The 23,316-nt window shown below is 48.5% G+C and overlaps 1 long non-coding RNA gene across 2 annotated transcripts in view; it reads left to right on the top strand.

Annotated features, from left to right (window-relative positions):
- The window catches only part of LOC132690317 (uncharacterized), an 809,984-nt gene that overhangs the window by 110,445 nt on the left and 676,223 nt on the right, over positions 1 to 23,316 (top strand). Inside the window, exon 1 of one of the 2 annotated variants that reach the window (XR_009615340.3) lies at positions 21,610 to 21,737. The exons of the other annotated variant lie outside the window; for it this stretch is intronic. This is a non-coding gene — a long non-coding RNA (uncharacterized LOC132690317). Of the gene's footprint in view, positions 1 to 21,609; positions 21,738 to 23,316 lie in introns of those variants that run through there. 2 annotated transcript variants of the gene reach the window in all.

Raw genomic sequence — 23,316 nt, 5'->3', positions numbered from 1 at the left:
TCCATCCCGAGGGGAGGGATCTTTATCTCCAAGTCACAGAAGGGAAACCAAGGACCCTGGGGCATCTGTGCCCATAGTCACGGCTGGAGAGAGAGCGGTGGACCCCCTCCTGGCCTTGGTGCATACAGCCCTCTGTTCCTCGTGCTGCTGAAGAAGGAAAAAACCTGCTGTACTAGAGAATGGCTCAGAGAGATGGTGTCGGGCCCAGGAGAGCCCCATTTGGGGTAAGCGGGGTGCGTGTAAGGCCAGGTGACTAATCTTGTGATTTCTCCAAGATCAGATGCACGTCCCACAGAAATAGACAGCTTGACGGCAGCATCAGAGGGGAATCGATGGGTGGGGAGGCCGGATTAAATGATGTTAAGCCGAGGATTTTATGAGTCTGTCTTTCTGCCAGGAGAGTGAGCAATGGGCCAGGGTTGTTTCATCTTCCTGAATAAACAAGCAGGTGAGTATCAGGAAGAGCAGCTGTGGCCCCACTGTGTATGTGCGTGCTTGTGTTGGGGAGTGTGCGTGTGCAGCATGAGTGTGCACGTGTGTGTCTGTGTGTCTGGGAGTGGGAGAACGTATGCATGTGTCTCTGTGTTTACACATACGTGTCATTTATGAATGTACAGGTGCATGTGTGCATGTGGTGTTTTGAATGTAGGCATGTAGGTGTGTGCAGGTGTACATGTGTATGTACATGAGTATACGTGTAATACACATATGTGTACATGTATGCAGGTGTACATGAGTGTATGCGTATGTGTGTGCACATGTACATGTGTGTATGTGTACGTGTGTGCAGGTGTTTGTGGGTGTACGTGCACGTGTGTGCAGGTGTTCGTGTGTGCAGGTGTACGTGGGTGTACATGTACGTGTGTGCAGGTGTTCGTGGGTGTACATGTACGTGTGTGCAGGTGTTTGTATGTGCAGGTGTACGTGTGTGCAGGTGTTCGTGGGTGTATGTGTACGTGTGTGCAGGTGTTCGTGCGTGCAGGTGTACGTGGGTGTACGTGTACTTGTGTGCAGGTGTTCATGTGTGCAGGTGTACGTGGGTGTACGTGTACGTGTGTGCAGGGGTTCGTGTGTACAGGTGTACGTGTGTGCAGGTGTTTGTGTGTGCACGTGTTCGTGAGTGTACGTGTACGTGTGTGCAGGTGTTTGTGTGTGCAGGTGTACTTGGGTGTACGTGTACGTGTGTGCAGGTGTTCGTGGGTGTACGTGTACGTGTGTGCAGGTGTTCGTGGGTGTACGTGTACGTGTGCGCATGTGTATGTGTACATGTGTGCAGGCGTACGTGTGTTTATGTGTGTGCATATGGTTATCTTGGTAAGTGTATGTATGGACATGTCTGTGTAAGTGGGTGTGTATGTGTCTGTGAGTGTAAATATGTTTGTGTTAGGGTGTATATATGTGTGTATATAAGTGTGTGCATTTGTGTGTGGGTAAGTGTGTGTGTGTGTGTGTGTGTGTGTGTGTGTGAGAGAGAGAGAGAGAGAGAGAGAAAGAGAGAGAGATGGTGGGTGTATGAAGCTGGGATTGTTTCTTTCCAGGGCTCTTTTTTTTTTTTTAAGTTTTTATTTATTTTATTGAGAGAGCGAGAGAGCATGTGTGCACAAGCAAGGAAGAGGCAGAGAGAGAGGGAGAGAGAGAATTCCAAGCAGGCTCCACACTGTCCGTACAGAGCCCAGTATGGGGCTCGATCTCATGAACCATGACATCATGACCTGAGCTGAAATCAGGAGTTGGATGCTTAACCGACCGAGCCAGCCAGGTCCCCCAAAACTCTCTTATTTCTAAGAGAGTTACTCAGGCTCTGAAGGCAAAGCCTGAGTGACCTTGGGCAGATTAGCAGTCTCCTCAAGCTTCTGTTTCCTGATCTGTAAAATGGGGTGATAAGAACCCCTGCAGGTTGTTGTGAGACCCAGAGGAGCTGTGGGCAGGAGGATGCTCTGTGGTGCATGAGCCCTGGGGGCTTCCTGTCGTTCCCTCCCTGTTCTAGCCCCTCCCAGGCTCCAGGGTGTTCTTGGAGGCTGGCTCTGTGGAGTGTCACATGTGAAGACACTGGGCACATCCCACCAGCTGCTCTCCTTGCTCCCTGAACAATCAGGCTATAGCCTGGACTGCACGGTGACCAGATGTGTCCACAAATACACTCAAAATGTGTCTCTGCCAGGAAGAGCCATTTAGAAACAGAACCCTCCTCACATGGCTGTCTCTGAGTGGACCACGGGGTGGCTGTTGGGAGCTGGGGCAGGGCCGAGAGGCCACGGGAAACTGCAGATCCGTGCATACCCTCCGCACTGGTGCTGAGGCAAAAGCAAGGACTTCAGAGGCAGATAAACTGGACTCAAATCCTGGGTTGGCCACTCCCCAGCTGTGTGACCTGGGGCAAGCTCCTTGACCTTTCTGGGCCTCCGTTCTTCACCTGCAGATCCTTGCTGACTGGCTGACCTGCGTGGCTCAAGAGGAGCTGTTCTGGGGAGTTAGGACAAGGTGTCAGTATTAGTTTCCTCTTGCTGCTGTAACAACTCAGCACACACTGAGTGGCTTAAAACAATAGAAAATTACTACTTTCTCATAGGTCTGGAGGTCAGAAGTCTGACATGGCTCTCCCTGGGCTAAAAATTGAGATTTTGGCAGAGCTGTGCTCTTTCTGGAGGCTCCAGGGGAGAATCTGTTTTCTTTGCTTTTTGTAACTTGTAGAGGGGCCTGCATTCCTTGGCTTGTGAGCCCTTCCTCCATCCTCAAAGCATATGACTCCAACCTGTGCCTCCCCTGTCATGTCTCCTCTGTCCCTGGCCCTCACAGCTCCCCTTTCTACAGACTCTTGTGAGCCTGATAATCCAGGACAATCTCCCATCGCTAGCATTAATTTAATTACATCTGCAAAGTCCTTTTTCCAGGACTTCACAGGTTCTGGGGATTAGGATGTGGACATCTTTGGGGGGACATTACCCAGCTTGAAATGAAGACTCTTTGGGGTACCTGGGTGGCTCAGTTGGTTAAGCATCTGACTCTTGATCTTGGCTCAGGTCATAATCTCACCCTTCGTGAGTTCAAGCCCCGCATCAGGCTCTGCACTGACAGCGCAGAGCATGCTTCAGGTTCTCTGTCTCCCCCTCTCTTCTCTTCTCCCCCAAACCTCAAAATAAATAAATAAACTTTAAAAACAAATGAAGAGTCTTTGGCCATAGCATGGGTGTCCCCCAGTGTCCCAGCAGAGCGACTAAACAGCCATCACTCACTGTCTGAGTCATTCCAGAAACATTTATTGAGTGCCAACTATATGCTAGACTAAACCCGACTCTCAGGGAGCTTGCATCCTAGTGGGAGAGACCAACAACACACATTAAAATATGTACAGAAAAGAAAGTGACAAGTTCTATGGAGAAAAGTGAAGCAGAGCAGGGCGTGGGGAGGGCTGCCTCAGCTAAGGTGGGTCCAGAAGCCTCTGTGAGGGGGTGACATTTGAGCCGATCCTGGAATGAAGCAAAAGAGTGAGTGAACCACGGAGATACCATCAGGAAGGGGTGTTCCTAGTTGTTGCTGTTTGTTTCCCCCCCAAAGACACATTCAAATCCCGTCCCTTGGCAGCTGCTGATAAGACCTTACTGGAGGTAGGATCTTTGCAGATGAGAGTGAAATGAAAGACAAGAGGATGGGCCCTAAGTGCAGTCACTGATGGAGCCTGGCATGACTTTACCTGGGGCTGGTGGACAGAGCAGAGCAGTAGCCCCTTCTCTTCCTTCTTCATAAAAGTAGAATAACAGCACCTGACATTTGCTGTGTGTTCACTGCCAGGCTCCTTGATCTCACATGGCCCTGTAAGATGGTTATTGTTAGCGCCCCATTTCACAGATGAGAAAGCTGAGGCTTACAGACTTCAGTCAGTACCCCCAAAGCCACTGAGTTGGGGAGCTGAGACTCAAACCCAAGGGCACGTTGTTACCACAACCCTGTCCAGGAGCAGTTATGAGGGCCGGACCCACTTCTTTTTTCTGTTGTGTCTGTGTCCTGAGTGCCTTGCACGGAACAGCCAGTGAAAACATAATGATTTTTGCATCCGTTAATGATCTCTTAAGTCTTGACAAGAGAGTTCAGTTCAATCAGAACTTTTGACAAATCCCAAACCAATTTTCCCTAGTCTGTTGATTTATTTATTCTGTAAACATTTGCTGAGAGTCCCTGTTACCTAGGACATACATGCAGCAGGGTTATTTTCTCAGTCTCATCAGGAATACCTCTAATTATATCCATGGTTTTGAAAAGGTAGTTTTTTATTGGTGTTTGGGTAAAAATAGAGTAGCCTCTGAAGTGGCCTCAAGGGAGCCCAGCAGCCACAGCTGGAAACCTCCCCTCTCGGCCAGGAGTCATGCCCCTAATTCCTGTTCTCCTGTGGCCTTTGAGCCCCCTGGAGGGGGCTGCCTGTCCACCCATATCTTCCTGGTGACATTTGCCCCTTTCCTGAGTGAAAGCACATGCCTCATGGCTACTGGTCCTGATTTATCACGAGCTTTGATCCCAGGAGATTCTCTTCCAGGTACTTTAGAAAGTTGTTCGTCGTCTTCTTTCTGATTTCTGCCACTCTTGTTGACCGATCCCAGGAGCAACCAGGATGGTCATCTTCAGTGACCTCGGGCCCCTGGGAGCAGCTGTTCTTAAACATGTCAGCCGATGAGTGGGAGACCGATGTTTTGTTTGTGCTGGGTGTGTGGGAAGAAAAGACACGGGTAGTGGTGGGGGTGCCGAGAAATGGGGCAGAAGGGCTTCACTGAGGTAGCCGAGGCGAAGACATAGCAACTAAGATGACAGCATATCATTTGTTGCCCGTCTGCTTGGCACCGATTCAAAACTAACAACAATGAAACAAGTACTTGATAATGCCCAGGCTGGGTGGTCTCACCCCACCACCGCAGAATAAAAATGGCACAATTTCTCTAAAGAGTAATTCAGCATCGTGCATTGAGATTTCAGCAAGCTCCTACCCTTTGATCTGGCAAATTTTCTTCTAGGGTGGAAGTCAGCTAAATCAACAGATGCAAAAAGATTTATGTGTGAGTTTAAGATTGGGGAGAGTAGCAGAACTTTGGAAAGACCCTAAGTATCCAACAACAGAGAAGTAGTTACGTAACTTACGTCACCCATCCGTGCATCCGTTTAACGGAATGGTATGCATCTATTAAAACGATGCTCAGGTGCATTTTTGCTGCTATGGAAACATAATCATCATAATTTACAGTGGGCCTGGTACTGCTCTAAGGCTTTGCAGGGAGTGACTCAATCCTTGCAGCAACCCTGGAATGCAGGTGCCATATCAGAATAATGACCACGTTACAGATCGGGACGTAGCAGCCCTGTAAGATGGAAACCCAAACTTACTTGCCCATGTGCACTGAGGGGTTTTGAACCTCAACTGCTTCTCACCGTGTGCCACTCTGCCTGTCACTTTAACCGTGGAGATGGAAAAATCAAGACCCAGAACTACAAGTCCAGCCCGATCCCACGTTCACAGGGGAAGATGGCTATTATGTATCGAAAGAAGACATGAAAGGAAAAAGTCTGTAGCCCTGGTTGTCTCTGCGTGGTAGGATTAGAAGGAATTCTGTTTGGGGATTTTCTAAATTCTTTGTGATAATTGCCATATTACTTTATAATAAATCGGAGAAAGCGAGAATGGGAGGGCACAGGGAAGTGTCTGGCTGGGCCTCCAGGGTCTTGACCATCCTTCTCCTGGGTTGGGAGATGTGTGGGGGATCCAGGGTGTGACCTAGTTTCTCTGTCTCTCCCTCTGCCCCTCTACCCCACTCACACACACTCTCTCTCTAAAATAAAAGTAAAAAAAACCCACAGAAAAGAAAAACTGTAGAGTATAAAGAAAAAGCAAAAGGTGAGGCAGCCCTCAAAGATCTGGCTTCTCCCCCGACTTCTGCTGGGAGGGAGCACTTAGTTAATACCACAGATGTGAGCTAAGAGGTCACAGGGCCACCTGACCTCCAATACTCCGAGGAATTGTTGTTCCTAATGTTCAAAATGTGACTACAAAAACAGAAATGAGAAAATTGTAAAATAATGGATTTTTATTTTTTAAATGTTTATTTATTTTGAGGTGGGGGTGGGGGGAAGAAAGAGAGAATCAATCCCAAGCAGGCTCTGCTGTTCTACTGTCAGTGCAGAGCCCGACATGGGGCTTGATCCCACGACCATGACATCATGACCCGAGCCGAAATCAAGGGTCGGATGCTTAACTGATTGAGCCACACAGGTGCTCCTGTAAAATAGTGAATTTTTAAAATAAGATGCCAGAATTGTTCTTTTATCCCAGAAGTAAGTTCCATGATGGTGTCATTTGGCCTCAGCAGGGACTAGGTGCTAGTTTTGACATCCAGCCGTTCGGCCAAAGTCACGGGCTTTGCAGCATGCGTGACTTGTGCAATTGCTGGCTTGCTTATTTGTAGCCCCACTGGACCCCGACATGCATGGGGCCGGGACTGTGGTGCCGCATCACTGCTCTGCGTTCCGGTGCATGTAATAAGCCCTCAACCAATTCTTGTTGAACGAACAAAGTAGAGCGTGAGGCATTATTATTCTTGTTAGGACCCAAGGGCGAGTGAGGAAGCTGTTGGGTCCAGTCAGGGCCTGCATAGAGCATGCTCCCACAGCTCTTGTACCAGTGAGAAGGTTTTTAGTTGCAGGTTGTGAGGAATAGAAAAAAATCAACATAAAATGGCTTAAGTGATACGGGGAATTAAGGGGGTTCATTGGCTCACGTGTCCAGAGAGACCAGAGTTGGGGGGGTTTACATGCAGTGTGCGTCCAAGTCTGGGAGGTGATGCGGTCGCCCTCCCCACATGCCTGCTTCTATCCCAGCCCGCTTCCTCATGGGCCGTAGCTGTTCATTCCCTCCCACTCTACCACTCAGAGCCAGGAGAGAGATTCTCTTCCTCCAGCCACCAAACTGGTGTCCTGGGCTGCACAGGGATCCCGTTGGGTCCTGCGCCCAGGATGGGGTTCAGCTGAGTGGTTTAGGCAAATCGGGTTGACCAAACGGGTTCTCTGTGACCCAAGAGGGATAGGTGGAATGGAGTCCAGCATGGGCTGGTTGGGAGTATTCATCTTCTATTTCTTCGTAACAAATCATCACGGTTAGTGGCTTGAAACAGCACACATTTACTATCTCACAGTTTCCATGGGTCAGGGGTCTGGGTTTGGGTTAGGTGGGTTTTCTGCTCAGGGACTCACAGAGCCGAACCCAAGGTGTCAGCGGGGGATATGTTCTCATCTAAGCCTTGTGGACCTTTTGCAAGTGTACTGGTGGTTGGCAGAATCCATTTCCTCGTGCCGTAGGACCGAGGTCCCTGCTACCTTGCTGGCTGTGGCAAGAGACTGCTCTTGTCTCCGAGAGACTGTCCTCGAGTCCTTGCACCATAACAGAAGCATAGCTGTGTGCTTCCTCCAGGCCAGCAGGGTACAGCCTTCGGACTTCTCCCATCTGTGACTCTACACCCTCACCACTCACCTGATTAGGTCAGGCCCACCAAAAAAAAAATCTCTCTTGTGATTAACTCAAAAGTCAACATATTAGGGACTTTATTTATTTATTAAAACTTTTTAAAAATATTTATTCATTTTTTGAGACAGAGAGAGAGAGAGAGAGAGAGAGCGAGCGAGCACGAGTGGGAGAGGGGCAGAGAGTGAGACAGAGAGACAGAATCTGAAGCAGGCTGCAGACTCTGAGGTGTCAGCACAGGGCCCATGTGGGGCTTGAACTCTTGAACTGTGAGGTCATGACCTGAGCCGAAGTTGGCCACTTAATCAACTGAGCCACCCAGGCGCCCTAGGGACCCTATTTATATCTGCAACATCTCTTCACCTTTGCCATATAATGTAATGTAGTCAGGGGAGTGATACCCCACCATATTCACAGATTCTGCCCATATTTAAGAAGGGGGAGTAGGCACAGAGGGGTGGGAATCGTAGAGCCCCCTGGATTCTGCCTACCACAGTGAATGAGCAACAGCGCCCCCTACATCTTGATCGTACTTCATATCTTATCCAGATTTCCTGATCTCCAGCCCCAGTTGTGCCTGCCCGGGACAGCGGTTTCCAAAGAGAGTCACTTTTACCTGTTCTGCCCCTGCCTCTACTGGGTGCAGACCCTTTGTACTGGAAGAAGCATCAGAATCCCTCTGCTGAGTTAGCAGTTGGAAGAGATGTCAAACTCCGGTGCTGACCAAGGCCTCCTGAGGCCTGGACTAATGTTTCCACAGCAAACTGTGTGGTCTGTTTCCTAGATGACTTTATTTGGTGCTTCCTAGGTGCCAATTATTGCACTGTGCATCTTTCCCCCATCCCTAATTTAACCATCCCGACAACCCATGAGGTCGCCACTATACATATCCCTGTTTTACAAAACAGAAACAAGAGGCTCAGGCTGGCTAAGTAATTTTCCCCAGACAGTACGCCCCCCCGCAGGTGTCAGGGCAGGTGCTTAAATGGAGAGCTGCCCACTGCAAAGCACAGGTACTTAACCACTGTGGTGGCAGGCCCTCCCTCCCCCACCCCTTCCTTTGTCTCCCCTCCCAAATGTTCTAGACCATGCAATCCAGCTTCCAGATTTTGCTGAGGGAGAAAAGTGGAGGCATAGGTTCAAAGTCCCCACCCAGAAGGTCAGTGGCATTATTGGTTTAATTTTACGTCTGAGCCTGGAGCTTACAGACCAAGGCCGAATGCAGGGCAGCAATATCTACTTTGTCCATTCTCTGTCCCTGGGAGCACCGTGCATGGGATCTGTTGGGATAAATCTTGCAGGTTTTGGAGATCTCTCCACAAGAGGAATACTCTCAGAAAAACACTCCACTTTGAGTGGAGTTTTCCAGTTAGAGAGGAAAATGCTGGTTGCTTTTTAATTTACCTGTGAAATGGCTGCTTCTGGGTGTGAGCTCTGGCCCCCAGATCACCGGGGCTGAGAGCCCGGCACTTTGGCACCTGATCCCTGCTCCAGATAATGTGGGGTGTTTGAGAACACTGCTTGGATGTTCCCTGCCGAAACAGCTTTGCAAAACTCTGAACATTGTCAAGCACACTCAAGGGCTGGGCTCTTTGCTTCAAGGCATTTTAATTACTCCATGAACTGGCAGCTGGAGAGGCAGGGCCAGGCTGAGAGGACATCAGCACTTTGGCTGGAATGAAATGGCCCAGATGTTGCTGCCTCCAGCTGCTTTTTGCTCTGATACGTCCGGCAAATGCTCCTGGGCAGTGCTGTCCAATAGAAACATAATATGAGTCATGTATACAGTCTTAAATTTTCTAGTAGCCACAAAGGAAGTTGGTAAACTCTATTTGAATAACATTTCATTTAACCTACTGTATTCAAAATACTATCATTTCAACGAGTAATCCATATGAAAAGTATTAATGAGTAATTTTATATTCTTTTTATTGTATCAAGTGGAAAATCCAGGGTGTATTTTACACATGGGGCACATCTCAGTTCAGGCGAGCCATATTTCAAGTGCTCAGTAGCCATTGGTTCTCTGTCTAGTACAGCTCTGATCACCTTCCTGTTAACTGTGTTGAACTGAGACCTCAGTTTCCCGGCTCTTTCTTGGGATGAACAGCGGCACGGGGCAGCGCTAGGAAGTGCCGGCTGTCTACACACTCACATGTCCTTCCCGGTCATCGGGGTGCGATACCAGGTTGGAGCCCAGGAGGGCTGACGGCGGCCCCTTTGGGAGCTGGGTCGGGCAGAACCAGCGCCCTCGGCAACCAGGCAGCAAATTGGCAGGGCTCCTGCCGGGCGCGATAATCAGTGCACTGCCCTCCCCTCCCTGCAGCAGGCTGATAGCTGGCGCTCCGTGCGCCTCTTCAGCTCCCGAGCCCCTGCTGTTTATGTGGTGCATGATTCACACTCGCTCACTGCCAGAGTATGACGCTTCACCTTGGTACCTTATCGAGAGCGCAATAAAAAATAAAGATGCGCTACTAGTAAAATGTCAAAAGAAAATGTCAATTAGTATTACTAAAAAAAAGCTGATGTTATCGTACATCCTTTCAGTGAATTCCCTCTAATTAGTCAAATAAATATGCTGTTCTCCCACTTGGGTGTGTATTTGTTTGCTTTGAAACATTGTAATTACATCTCCCGCTTTGGAAACTTCTGGGAACCGGAACCTCCACACGTGGGTTTTGGCTAAGAGTGAGCCACTGCTTTGGCTGGCACGAAACTACCGGCCTGTGGAAGTTCCTGGGGTAAGCATTCAGAAGCAGGATGTGTCTTGCCCTCCCCTCACTCAGACACCTTCAGTGGCTCCCCTAGGGCTTGCTGGCATCAGTACCAACTGCACTGTCTTCAGTGGAAAGGGGACTGGGCAGGGGGCCTGGAGAGGTGAGATCTGTGTGACCTTGAGCGAACCCTTAATAAATCTCCACACCCCTGCTTTCTCTTTGTTGCAGCAAGGAGGCAGGACTAGCTATCCCCAGCCCTGAGGCAGTGCCACTTTCCATGACCTTAGACTGGCTGTCTTCTTCCCTCCAGCTTATGCACAGCTCCCTCTTGTTGAAAACCGACCTCTGTTCTTCAGAGGCGAAATGTAATGCAAAGACAGAGTTTGGGATAAAGAGGAACAATAGCTTCATTGCTTTGCAGGGCAAAGGAGGCTGCAGCAGGGTAAGGTCTTCAAAACCTGCAAACCCTCTTGGAGGAAGGGGCTGGGGGGTTTTATAGGGACATACAGGATTTAACTGGTTTTGACTGAAATTGTGTATGTGGTACCAGCTGCCTTCGTTCTGTCCTTAGGGTGGTGCCAGGTTCCTGAAACAAAAGTGTAAGAAGGGAGGAGGGAAGTTTGTGGAAGGGAGGAAAAAGGTTCCTTTAAAATCAAGCTTCCCTGAAGCTTTAGTGCAGCCATTTTGATTTTTGTTCAACTTTATCCTTTTCAGTGGTTTCACTCTCCTGCAAGAACACACTAGACCTTCAGTTCATAGTTGGTGTCTTTTTCTTCTACTTTTGTGTGTGCTTGCCTATACATAGGTGTGTGTGTGTGTGTGTGTGTGTGTGTGTGTGTGTGTTTGTGTATACGTAAATTTTTAATAGAGTAGAACAGAGTATTCTAGAATGGAGGAGTGTGTGTGATATCAATAGAGTAGAACATGTATACACCTAATAAATAAATACTGGTTGGTGCTGTGTCCTGAAAAAAATTTTTACTAAGAAATCTGCATGATTAAAAAAAATGGAGATGACTAGTTGGCAGACTGAGAACCACATAGAGGACATAAACTGGAATCAGAAGACTTGCCTTAGGATCCTGATCCTCCCTCTGGCAATGTTGGACCTTCCTTGTCCTGAAATGAGGTTCATTGTGTCCGGATGGTCCATTTTTTTCTGAAGGCTGAACTACAGAATGCATACGAAATGGTTTTGTAAACTACATTCTCTACCCGCTGGCAAATACAGTGGTGTTGTTCACACCGGGCACTGTGCTGGGCTTTACACACTTTACGCAGTGTGTAATGATCACGAAGGCCCGGAAGGTGGGGATTATTGTCCCCAGGAACAGCTGAGAGAGCTTCAGAGAGGTGGGGGCAGTCACACAGCTAGTGTGGGTTGGCGTCCAGTTTTGTGTCTGAAGCTCGTGCTCTGACTGCTGCATCAGATTCTCTTCCAGAGCTCACGCCCTCCCCTGTAAGTCAGCTTGACAATTTTCTCTGTATCTTGTTGCCAGCCTAGGATAGATTTGCTCATTTAAGATGCCATTGACCTTATCTAATAAAAGGAATCGGGATCCAAGGAGTCTGTTTAATTCATTATTAAAGATCATTTCCTGTTATTATCTTCCCTGTAGCAAAATTAGCTGTTAACTCTCCTGTTAGCATAACCCAGCCAGTATTACTGGGAAATTAAGAAAAAAAATCAGTTCGGTGATATGTGAGCTGAGCTCAGGGAATTCCCCATCTTTGGCGCATATTAACATTATGCCTCAGAAGTTGAGGAAATGTTCTGTTAAGTGGAAAAAGAGTTGCAGAAATTTTACTTTCAAAAGTCAAGTAAAAAGTTACCTTTTTTTTTTCCCAAGTCAAATTAATTTTTGTCTCAGGGCAAGAAAAAGTAAATTAAAAATCACACACTGCCGCCTTCTCCCAGGCCCGGCTCCTCCTGGGTCTCCATCCCTCTTGGCTGGGATTGCAGGTTTCTCTAGCCCAGTTGGGCCTCAGCGGATGCGTAGCTGCAGCGGTTCTGCTCCTGGAGCCCCTGTCTATGGCAGGGTGTTGCTTGCCCTGCCCTCTGCCTGTCTACCCTTCCAGGCCCTTCCCTTTCTCCGGGGTGGTTTTTGGGGGGTGATGAGTGGGGAGCGAGAACTGAGTTCCTGGTGACATAAGGAGGGCCTGGATTTCCTGCTGTGGGGTGAGGCTGATCCCTGGACACAGGGCTGCTGGGACTGTGACCACCCCTCCCTCCACTGGGTAACAAGGTGCCCGTGTGGTTGCGAGTGGGCACAGAGGAAGTGGGGTGCTCTGGAGGAAAGAAGCAGGCAGTAAGCAGGTGCTTCTAGGTAGGGGGAAACCCAGACACAATAGAGGCAAGGGCTCACCAGTCTGCAGCCCCCTGGGCTCACACCTGAGTGTGTGTGTGTTGGGGGGGGGGGCACACAGCAGCCTGGTTTGGCCAAGGGGCCACTGGGCTTAGAATACAGGACGTAGGATGGAGTCAGAGTTCATTTGGCTTCGAGCAAATCACACACCTGCTTTGGGCACCTGTTTCTTCACCTGGAACAGAGACATTTGCCAGCCTTTGAGGTTGGGGTGAGGGTTGCAGGTGGTAACATTCTGGAGACTTTACCATCACAGGACTCCAAGGTTTCAGAATAGCCAGAGGCCACTGTGCTTGGCCAGGAACACAGGAGGGGACAGCACTTGAGAGTCCCTGCTGTGTACTGGAAACTCTACTGGGCTCATGACACATTTGTTATAGGCTCAAGGGTTCTTACAGATCTGTAATGTAAGGATATTAGAGTCAGTCATAGTATAATAATCCCAGAATGTCGACACAGTCAGGGATTGTGGGAGGCCCAATAGGGTGGCCAACTTGTCCTATTTTGTCCAGAAGTTTCCTGATTCTTGCAATGGAATCCTGTGCCCCAGAACCAATCCTCCTCATCCCCCAAGTGCTAGGCAAAATGGGACATTGGTCACCCTACAAACTTTCCATCTTTTAAAGATGAGAGGCAGGGTCAGAGACTGGCTCAGAGTCAGAGATGGCTATGGTCAAAGGCAGCTGGCACCAGAGTTGCTTTTAATGGGTGCCTGTGATTTTGGACAAAGATAGAATCCCGCCTGGCTCCTGTCTGAGCAGGACCCACATTCCACACGTGAGCATCCAAAGAGATGAAGCTGCCTTGGGCTCATTTCACATGTTGGTATCTGACTTCCAGTTGTTCTTTGTTGACTCCATTATCTTTAATTTGCAAGAACGCAGCCACGGGAAACCTCTGGATACTTTCTCTTTAATAAAACACAATTTGATTACAAATCATCAGAGTCCCCTGGTGGACAGTCTTTTCTGGAGGGTTTCAGCCTGCCATGGCCACTTCAGCATGATCTGTGTCCTAAGGCCCCCGCCAGGGGAAGGGACCCTCAGTCCCCAGCCAGCCCATGTGCTAATGCCAGCTGTTAAAAACGCCCTCTGTCATGGACCTGTGGATGAAGGGTATTCCTTGCAGGTCCCTGGACCCAGCATGCCAGAAATGCTTTGTGGGTTCACCACAAAATTTCAGTTGATGTAGAAAATATATTTCTTATTGCAATTGCCAGTAGACATTATTATGGCCAGTGTCCAGCAGACCAGAAGTGGGGCTGGGGTGGTTCCGTTGGTTGAAGGTAAAAGGTGAGAGCCATGAAGCCGGGTCACAAGAACACGTATGTTTATATGACATCGGGGAGCTCTGGTTTATGAAAGCATAGGTGGCCCGGGCAGCGCCAGCCCTCCTCCAAACGGTCTTACAGGGCAGGGTGAGGTCCAGTGGGCAGTGTCTCCATTGCGACACTTTAACGGACACGGTGAGACCCAGTTATACATTACATGGGACATGGTGGTAATTACTTCGTGGGCGTCATTTAGAGTCTTGTCACCCTGTCGTATGTGCCAACCAGACTTTTATCGCTTAATACCATGTCTGCTGCAAAACCAGGAAGTCGAGAGCTGCAGTCCCCAAATCCTTGTTTTCTTCTGCCCGCTTCTGCCGGGCAGATCCTACACTCACCTCCAGCTTCAGACTTTTACTGACCCATTCCCCCCGCCTCCCCCCGCTCCCCGTAGCCAGAAGTAAGCCACAGCATCAAAACACATTGGGATTGGCAGCCGTCTTCAAAACAAGGATGCAGAGTCATACCTATGGATTCCTGGACCCAACTGTGCCTGACATGAGCTTCCTGTTCTTGAGTGAGTCACTCAATCTTTCTGAGGCTGGTTTCTGTGACTGGAAAATGGGGTCAGTAACCACCCAGGTGGGTCATGGTGATGAATGGATGGGACATGGTATAAAGGAGAGGATTAGGAGTTTGTCAATAGCAAGTATGCACGCGAGACTAGGGTTAAGTGTGGGTCTGCCCTTTGCCAGCTGCGTGGTCTTGGGAAGACTTTTTGGCTTCTCTGGGTCTCAGTTTCTTTAACTGTACAATGGGGGTCAGAGAAGCACCGGCTGCATAGTGTTGTACCAAGGATGGAAAGACATGCAAGTTCAAGCATTGAGAATAGTGCGCAACACACAGTAAAATCAAGTCCGTGCCTCGGATTGGAAAATGAGTGGTGGGTGCTAGCTCTTGCTAGACTGCCCATGTTGTGGTCCAAGTGGCCATCTCCTAGGTGTCCAGTTGCAGAAACAGAGACCAGGGGAGGCAGAGTGAGTAGCCCAGGGTTTTTTAGCTCACTGTGACAGACAACGACAAACCCACATGCAAGTTCTGGTTCTTTCTGATTGAGCGGTGGTCTGGGCTCAGGAGGAGAGTCTTATCTGCGCAAGAAGATGGATGAAACCCCCTCTAGTCCTTTTAGTCACCAATGAGAACAAGCTGGGTGAGGCACGCAGGTTCTAGTCTCCATTATATCACAGACTAGCTGTGTGACCTTGGGAAAGTCACTTCTCCTCTCTGGTCCACTAAGTGTCTGTTGTAATATTGGAGAATTGGATTGAATTATTCCTAAGATCTCTCCTTTTCCCCTCATTCCCTGATTTTCTAGGTATCATCTCTTTCTTATTCATAAACAATCTTATTCCAAATCTCATCGTTGCCTTCCAGCTAAAACGTACCCTCTGTGAGGCCAAGCCTCCTCCCTGGAAGGGTCTAGTAGATACCTCACACATGTGGAATCAGGGTCTGGGTTGCATGAAATAATAGAAAATAGACATATTGGTCTCTGCACTGATTCCTGACACAGAGCTCTTAAAAGCCTTATAATTTCCCAAGTGATAAGAGCACCAGGAACATCTTTGGGTCTAATATCTTATCTCTGCCCCTGATTCCTGGCACAGAGTTCTTAAATCCTTTGGCATTTCCTAGGTGATAAGAGTACTCTTTTTTTAATGTTTATTTTGAGAGAGAGAGAGAGAGAGAGCGCACATACAAGTGGGAAGGTCAGAGAGAGAGGGAGAGAGAGAATCCCAAGCAGGTTCTGCGCATCAGGCTTGGTCTTATGAACCTGTGAGATCATGACCTGAGCTGAAATCAAGAGTCAGATGCTTAACCAACTGAGCCACCCAGGCACCCTGAGAGTGTCTTTTATCTAATGAGGAAACTCTCGGTGGGCTCTAGGATAGCTTCAGGATGGGGCCTGGTTGCGAGAAAGACTAAGCACGATTAGAAACTTAGAACTTTCAGCTTTACCTCCCATCCTCTAGGGAGGGGAGAGGGGCTGGAGATTGAGTTAATGACTGATCGTGTGTATGTGATGAAGCTGTCATAAAAATCCCAAGAAAGGGGTTCAGAGAGCTTCTGGGTTGGTGACCACATCCATATGCTGAGAGGGAGGCACACCCCAACTCCATGGGGACAGAAGCTCCCGTGCTCAGGACCCTCTGGACCCAGAAAGGGTCAAAAAGGTACCTCAGATACATCTTTTCATCTGGATGTTCATCTGTATCCTTTATCGTATCCTTTATAATAAACATAGGTGAGTGTTTCTCTGAGTTCTGCAAGCTGTTCTAATAAATAATGGAACCCAAGGTGGGGGAGGGGTGTCACAGAAAGCCCCATTTATAGCCAGTTGGTCAGAAGTCTAGGAGGCAACCTGGACTTGGCAGTTGGCATCTGAAGTGGGGTCGGTCTTGTGGGACTGAGTCCTTAATCTGTGGGACCTGGTGCTGTCTCTGGGAAGACACACAGGACACGTGAATTGCAGGATACACAGCTGGGGTCGGAGAAGTGCTCGATTGGGGGGTGGGGAATAGGCTCTACTTACATAAATGGGTTAGAAAAAACTTAGGGTGGGAAGCCACCATCACGGGGTGAAAACGCCCGAGGTTAGCTGGTGAGATATTTAATGGGATCATGAGTAAAATTTCTTTCGATCTGATGCCAATATACTATTATACTTTGATCACAAACTCCACTCTCCCCCCAGACCCTTTGATTCTTTTTAAAAAAAAATTTTTTAGGTTTATTTATTGTGAGAGAGAAAGAGACAGAGAGAGAGAGCAAGCAAGCAGGGTGGGGGCAGAGAGAGAATCCCAAGCAGGCTCCACACTGTCAGTGTGGAGCCGGATGCGGGACTTGAACTCCTGAACTCGGAGATCATGGCCTGAGCTGAAGTCAGGTGCTCAACCCATTGAGCCACCCAGGTGTCCCGACCCTTTGCTTCTTCTTCCTCTTCTTCTTTTTTTCTTTTTTAACATTTATTCATTTTTGAAAGGCAGAGACAGACAGAGAGCAAATGGGGGAGGGGCAGAGAGAGAGGGAGACACAGAAGCAGACTCCAGGCTCCGAGCTGTCAGCACAGATCCTGACGCGGGGCTTGAACCCACAAACTGCGAGATCATGACCTGAGCCGAAGTTGGCCGCCTAACCAACTGAGCCACCTAGGCGCCCCCTGACCCTTTGCTTCTTATACACACAAGTTGATGATGATCAGTTGTCTTCTCCATGTTCGCATGTGTGAGATCTTGTTTTCTTCACGTTCACCACATGGGTAATATCTTGCAAGCTCTATAAATATGGAGACGAAACCCTTGTTCAGGGTTTTTGTCTCCTCCCAGACATTAGCCTCTCTCATATTCAGTTCTGCCTCTGTTCTCTTGCTGGACAAGAGAGAACTCCAGACTCATAGTCTGTGACACTTGATGTATGGAAAAGCCCCACGTGGTGTCAGACGTGTCATGAATGTGGTAATAGAGAGTAGTTGAGGACACACGTGGGAGTGTTTTGCCAACTTAGGTTGCAGGGCAGTAAAATCGGGGTGTGGGTGGGTGGTGGGCACATGCCTCCACTCCATCCCTCAGCTTCTTAGAGGAGAAAATGTTTTAGTTATCGGAAATACCCCCAATGCTACACAAAAGTGTGTGGAAAGAGCTAAATTCTACTTGTATATGAGAGGGCAAAGATCAGAACATTTCCATCAAGACAGAGGACAAAAAGAAACAAAAGCAAGAGCTCTTTGGCTTACTCAACTCCAGATAATGCCTCCACCGTGACGTCACTCACTGTCGGAAGCCTGGCCGGGCCTCCAATCCCTTTGTACGTCAGCAAGCACCGTTTGCTCACAGGGACTCCTCTCCGAAGATGTGTTCTCAGTTCAGGGGCATTTGTACTCTCCCTCATTGGTTCTGCGTATCTGGCCATCGCTGTCTGTGGTTCTCTCCCCTGCACTCGTTTGAAAACAATGTCAGAGCGAATCTTCATCTCACGAGAATCCCTCTGGCGCTCCCCGCTGTTCGTTGTCTCTCCTCCCTCTGCCCCTCTGTCTCTTTTCCTTCTATGCCTCCTCTCACTGGACTCAGATTTCTCGGAGGCGGTCACACAGGGATCGCTTGGGTTGCAGGGTTAACTATCAGCCTTGCCTTAGAAAGCAGTTGGTGAAGATAGACGGCAGTGGCACCCAGCCACCTGTCTTTCCCTCCCTCCTGCTGACTATTTAAGAGATGGTGAACTTCTGGGGAGAAGCAGGGAGGGGGTAGTTTGAGAGGAGGTGTTTCTTGATGCGGGAGAATCAGAAGAATTGACTTCGATTCTGCCTGGAGCTTGCTGAGGGCCACGGGTAAGTCACTTCACATCTGGGACTCAGTTTCCCCGTATGAAAAATGAACGCATTGAGATAAGCACATCATAAAGGCCATTTCAAGCTCTAAAAGGAGAGGAGGCACCACCAGCTCATGAGGTGGGCTCCCGTTCCAGGTGCTTTGTAACACAGTCCATTTACTCCTCAATACAACCCTTGGAGGAAAGTGCTATTAGCCTCATTTTACAAATGGGGCAACCAAGGTTCCAAAGGGTTGTTCCCTGCCCAGTAAACAAATGTGTGAGGCCAGAGACCAAATCCAGAGTTTTCTAGTGTCGAGAGCCCATTTTTCTCACTCCAGGCATTTTTCTGACTCTGCCCTCTCAAATAATGAGGACACATTGGCGTGACTCTCAGAAAAACTTTCTTTTCCTTCCTCCATTTGCACAGTGTGTTCCATGTCGTGGAGAACTTTTCTTTCGAAAAATTTCCGAAGGACAAGGGATGCGTCATGGTTTCAATTTTTGGCAACTTCACACAATACCCTTAACAGCCTCTTGGCTTCCGTCTCCCAGGGACAGCATTTCAAGTGTGCATGGTCATGAAGTGCCTGTGGCTTAAAATTTTAATGGAGGACCCTTACCCTGAACTGTTTTAATGGGCTGCTGCCCTGTCCCTGGCTTCCTGGCGGCCACCTGCTCTGCAGTCCCCACCCCCCACCCCTCACTCGTGCTCGTCTCCCCTTGAAGCTGAGGGATGCTTCCCCTCCTCCCTAGCTGCAAGCCTCATTCTATCAGCACAGCCAGCAGCCTCCACCGGGACTTTCAAGCTCACTGGCAATTTGGATGTCAGTAGCTGGGAAATCAAGCTTAATATTTGACGACATTACAAAGTCAACCTGTTCTCTTTTCGTCCCAGATAGAATTAAAAACAAACAAATAAACAAAAAAACCCCCAGAGTTCTCACCAGGAGAGTCCCTCAAGAAAGTGGGAGACAGTTGGTCTGGGAGCCACAGCGGGTTGTGGAGTGGCACTGGCCTGGGAATCAGCAGGCTTGGGCTCTGAATCTGGCTTGGAAGCCAACAAGATTTTGACCTTGGGTAAGGCTCACCCTCTCTGAAGCTTTAACTTTCTTCTGCACTAATAAATGATCACTCAGGCTAGGAGTACTCTCATTTAGGAACTATGCTATCCTAACCACAAGATCAATTGGTGGGGATGTTTCTATACCCCATGAAAACTTGAGAAATGGCCAGGGTTTTTTGAGGAGAGGGCTCAGAAGAGCAAGGAGGTGTCCTGGAGACCCAAGCAAGGAAGTCTGAGCAAACGGACCAGCTCTGTTTGCAGGACCTTGAAAGGGTTCAGGATACCCAGTCACATGCTTGGGTCCCAGGTTGAAGTCCAGAGGCTTTGGGGACTTGGAAGGGAAAACAGGTGCTGTGATGAGGGTAAAGCCAGGTTTCCATTCCTAGGAGTCTCTGTTTTAATGCTGAAGAGAGGCTCTAGGCTCCCTTACCACCAGATTCATACCTGTCCTGTGCCTCAGTTTCCCCAGCATCTGCATGACACTGTAAGAGTCAGTTGGGCAAAGCCTGTCCCCACATGTGGGTGTTTCTTCACACGCCTCCAGGAGGGGTTCTTTGACCCAGAGTCTCGGCTGGCTGGAGGGAGAAGGCAGGACTGACAGGGTGGCGTGGGCTGGGGCAGGTTGACGTCAGACCACCAGCTGCCGTGCCGATGCTCAGGGCAGGCATCCATGTCCAGGGGTGTATTTGAAGACCAAATAGGCAACTGAGGCAGAAGCCCTGTTGAAGGGTTTGGTGACTTAGGAGAGCAGTGGAATCCCTAGAAACAGATGAGCACATCTAAATGCCTACAGAAGAAGTCTCCCTGGTATATATGTTGGCCCCGTCTCACTTGTGGCATGCAGTTATCACCATTTGATGTCTTCTGGGAGACCCCAACTGACATGGCAGTTGTGGGTTTGCTAGAAAGAGACCCCCCTAATCTTAGAAGAATTTCTAGAATGGCTTACAAATAAATAAGAGTAATGTAACCAGGACCTCGGTATGGAGGGGCATTTAATTGCCCAGGAGCTGGGAATTCTAGATCATGCTATCTCATGGGAAATAGTCCCTCAGATGGGAAGCTCCACCATGGACCAAATCTGATAATGGATGATGTATTTTGTCGGCTTTCTCTTTGGGTGCCATGATCTTGACACACAGAAAGAGTGACATTTGGTCATGATTTTCTTTGAATATTTTTCAACTGAATGCTTTCGGGCCTGGCTTAGTCCCATCAAAATCTCATACTAAAGAAACAATGAAAGTTGTTTTCCTTATAAGACTTTCTAAAGTTTCAAAACCCAGAAGCTACAGAGGAAAATACTAATACATTCAGTTACGTTAAAATGGACTCAGCTATTTGGACCGTAAATAAAATCAAAATAAGACATCAAACTGCAAAGTTGTTTGCACACTGCAGAGGAAGGGCTGGTTTTTCTCATATAGAAAGAGAATCTACAAATAAATAAGAATTATGAGCCCAATGGAAAAGTGGGCAAAGGATATAAATGGAGTCCACGGAGAAGGAAGTAAAACTGTTTCTTAGGCATGTGAAAAATTATTCAGTCTTGCTAATAAAAGAAGAGAGTTATAATGACGTGGAGGTAATCGTTTTCATTTTCCAGATTGGCAAAGATCAGAAAGTTTGAAAATCACAAGACAGATGTGTGTGTGTGTGTGTGATAAATTGTTTTACTTTTATGGGGAAGTAATTTGGTAACGTTTCTCACTCCTGAGTCAAAATTGTGAGTGTTACATCCACGAATGACAAAGGTTTCCCATATACTCTGAAGCTTCCCAAATAGTATTTCATGAACACAACCTCCTAATACACTCTCAGAGAGTTTGTTAGGGATACAGTCTGAAAAACGCTGAGAAGTGTAATGTGTTATGTAGCTGGAATGTATCCGTCCGGGTCTAGCTGCAGTGATGTTTGCTGCCCCTCTTTAGAAAGAGGAAATCTCTCAAACCTCCCCTGTTATGTTCTGCTCTTGGAAACGTCTTGTAGTCCGGAAAGCAAATGCCAGAGCTGTAAAAATGATTCAAAACCCAGGGGAGCCGCCTGAGGACAGACTCTGCTCTCTGTGGCGGGGACAAGGAGAGGGCAGCCCTTTTCTCTCCAAGAACCTCCCTGGAGTTGGATGAGGGGCCAGAGACTTGCCTGGCAGCCTTAATTAGGATAGATGCAGTTTTGGAGACAATCTGTTCCGGAGACCCTGTGCAGGACACATTTGTACCCTGGGCTCTGGCGCTGCTCTTGCCAGTAGTAGCCTGACTTCACATGCCTCGATGGAATTCTCTGGCAGAACCTCTCCAAAATGTGTGGAAAATCTGTCTCTCCAGGTCCTCCTTCTTCACTTCAAGGTGAAACCAGTGACTTCCCGCATTGCCTCTGTGGGAGCCGGGTGAGCACTAATGATCTGCTGGTGCCCAACAGGAACCGCCACAGAGCTTCCGATCTTTCCAGAAGTAGGCAGGTAAGTAAATTCAATCAGGCAGATGAACAGCAGGTGTAGCCTGATTGGGGTCAGCTGGACCCAGCCACGTGCTCCCTGCTCGGCTGCCCGATTCTCCCGTGGGCAGAGCAGCTCCGAGCTCCTTGGGGTCCTACCTGTGAACTGCCATCGTTGCACCTGAGTCCCCTTTGCATAAGAAGGGAGTCGTGTCTTCTACCCGGGACAGAGGCCTTCAGTCTTAGCAGCACAATTAAAATCGCTGGGAAAAGCTTAAAAAGAATGACCAATGACTGGATCTCACCTCCATAGGTTTTGACTTAATCTTGTTTACAAAGCTCCCCAGGTGATTGTAATGTGTCACCAAGGTTGAGAACCACAGATGTGGGATGATCTTATGTATCTGGATACTCTTGAGAGCAAGTGGGGCAACAGTAAACCGTTATTTTGCATAAACTGGGACTGTTCTAGTTTAACCTTGAGACACCCTTGAGAATTGTGTTCTATGAGTGCATGAAGATACTCGAATTTTGCTTTTCTTTCCTATGTGGATTCAAACACTGGCGCTTCTACAGTATTGCAGAGGATTATAGGAGAGAGTCATGAACCCGATCTTGAGTCCTGCTGTTTGCAACAGCCCCGCTTTTCTCCTTGCGTGCATCTCCCCTCCCCCCTCTGAAAGTGGAGGGAGGTGGGTGCTCCAGGAACTCCTGTCCTTCCATGTCCCTTGTGTGGCGCTGGAGAATCTCACGTGCTTCCACCTTCTCTACAGCGCAGCTATCCCTCCGCAGTGGCTCCGGCAGAGGTGAGCCGAGAGCTCTGAGCCTGAACCCAGCAAACCTTTCTGAGCCTCGGTTTCCTCATCTGTAAAATGGAGTATGCAACCAGCCTCAAATGTTGTGGTGGGGATTATGTGAGACCCTTTTACACACACAGCTGGGGGGACCCCTGGGCAGCAGAAGGAGTGTGGGCCCCTCCTCCTCCCACACCCAGGAACCAGGCCTCTTCCAGGGGCCTTGCTTTTCCCTGCTAACAGCTTGTCCTTAATGGGTGACGATCTCTTAATCCTCTTAGAAATGACAGCCGGTAATTCCTGCGTTGTTTAGGAAGAATGGATGACTATTTCACACTGACATGATAGTGTGAATAAATGGAATATTCAGTAAATATTGGAATAAATGAAGTCCATTATAATTTTTTTTTTTTTTTAAATAAGCTTCTCTCTTGAGCAGTGAAATAAGAAGCCGAGAGCATGCCTGCCTTTTCTACAGATGATAAGATTGAGGTACCGTGTGATCTAAAATCGCACAGTAGCTAGCTCTGCACGAAGGGGAAGACAATGGCATTTATTGAGAACCGTGCTGCTGGGTGCTCCTGCCGATTTTATTTCATTACGACCTTTCAGCAACTCAGTGGAGGAACTGTTATCTCTGTGTCTCGGCTGAGGGAATTGAGACTCGGAGATCACACAGCAGGGTGCCCACTGGGCTGTGATTGTGACCCTGCCTGACTCCAGAGCACAGGCCCAGGTCCTTGCCTTCCAGGCCATGAGCATAGTATCCACGTCTCTGCAAGTTTCGGAAAATGGCTGGATTGCCTGGGC

The sequence above is a fragment of the Panthera onca genome, chromosome E2 (assembly GCF_046562875.1).
Source record: "Panthera onca isolate mPanOnc1 chromosome E2, mPanOnc1 haplotype 2, whole genome shotgun sequence".
NCBI classification, from domain to species: Eukaryota; Metazoa; Chordata; class Mammalia; order Carnivora; family Felidae; genus Panthera; species Panthera onca.
The sequence above is the reverse complement of the archived record's forward strand: the minus strand, read 5'-3'. Positions and strand labels throughout refer to the sequence as shown.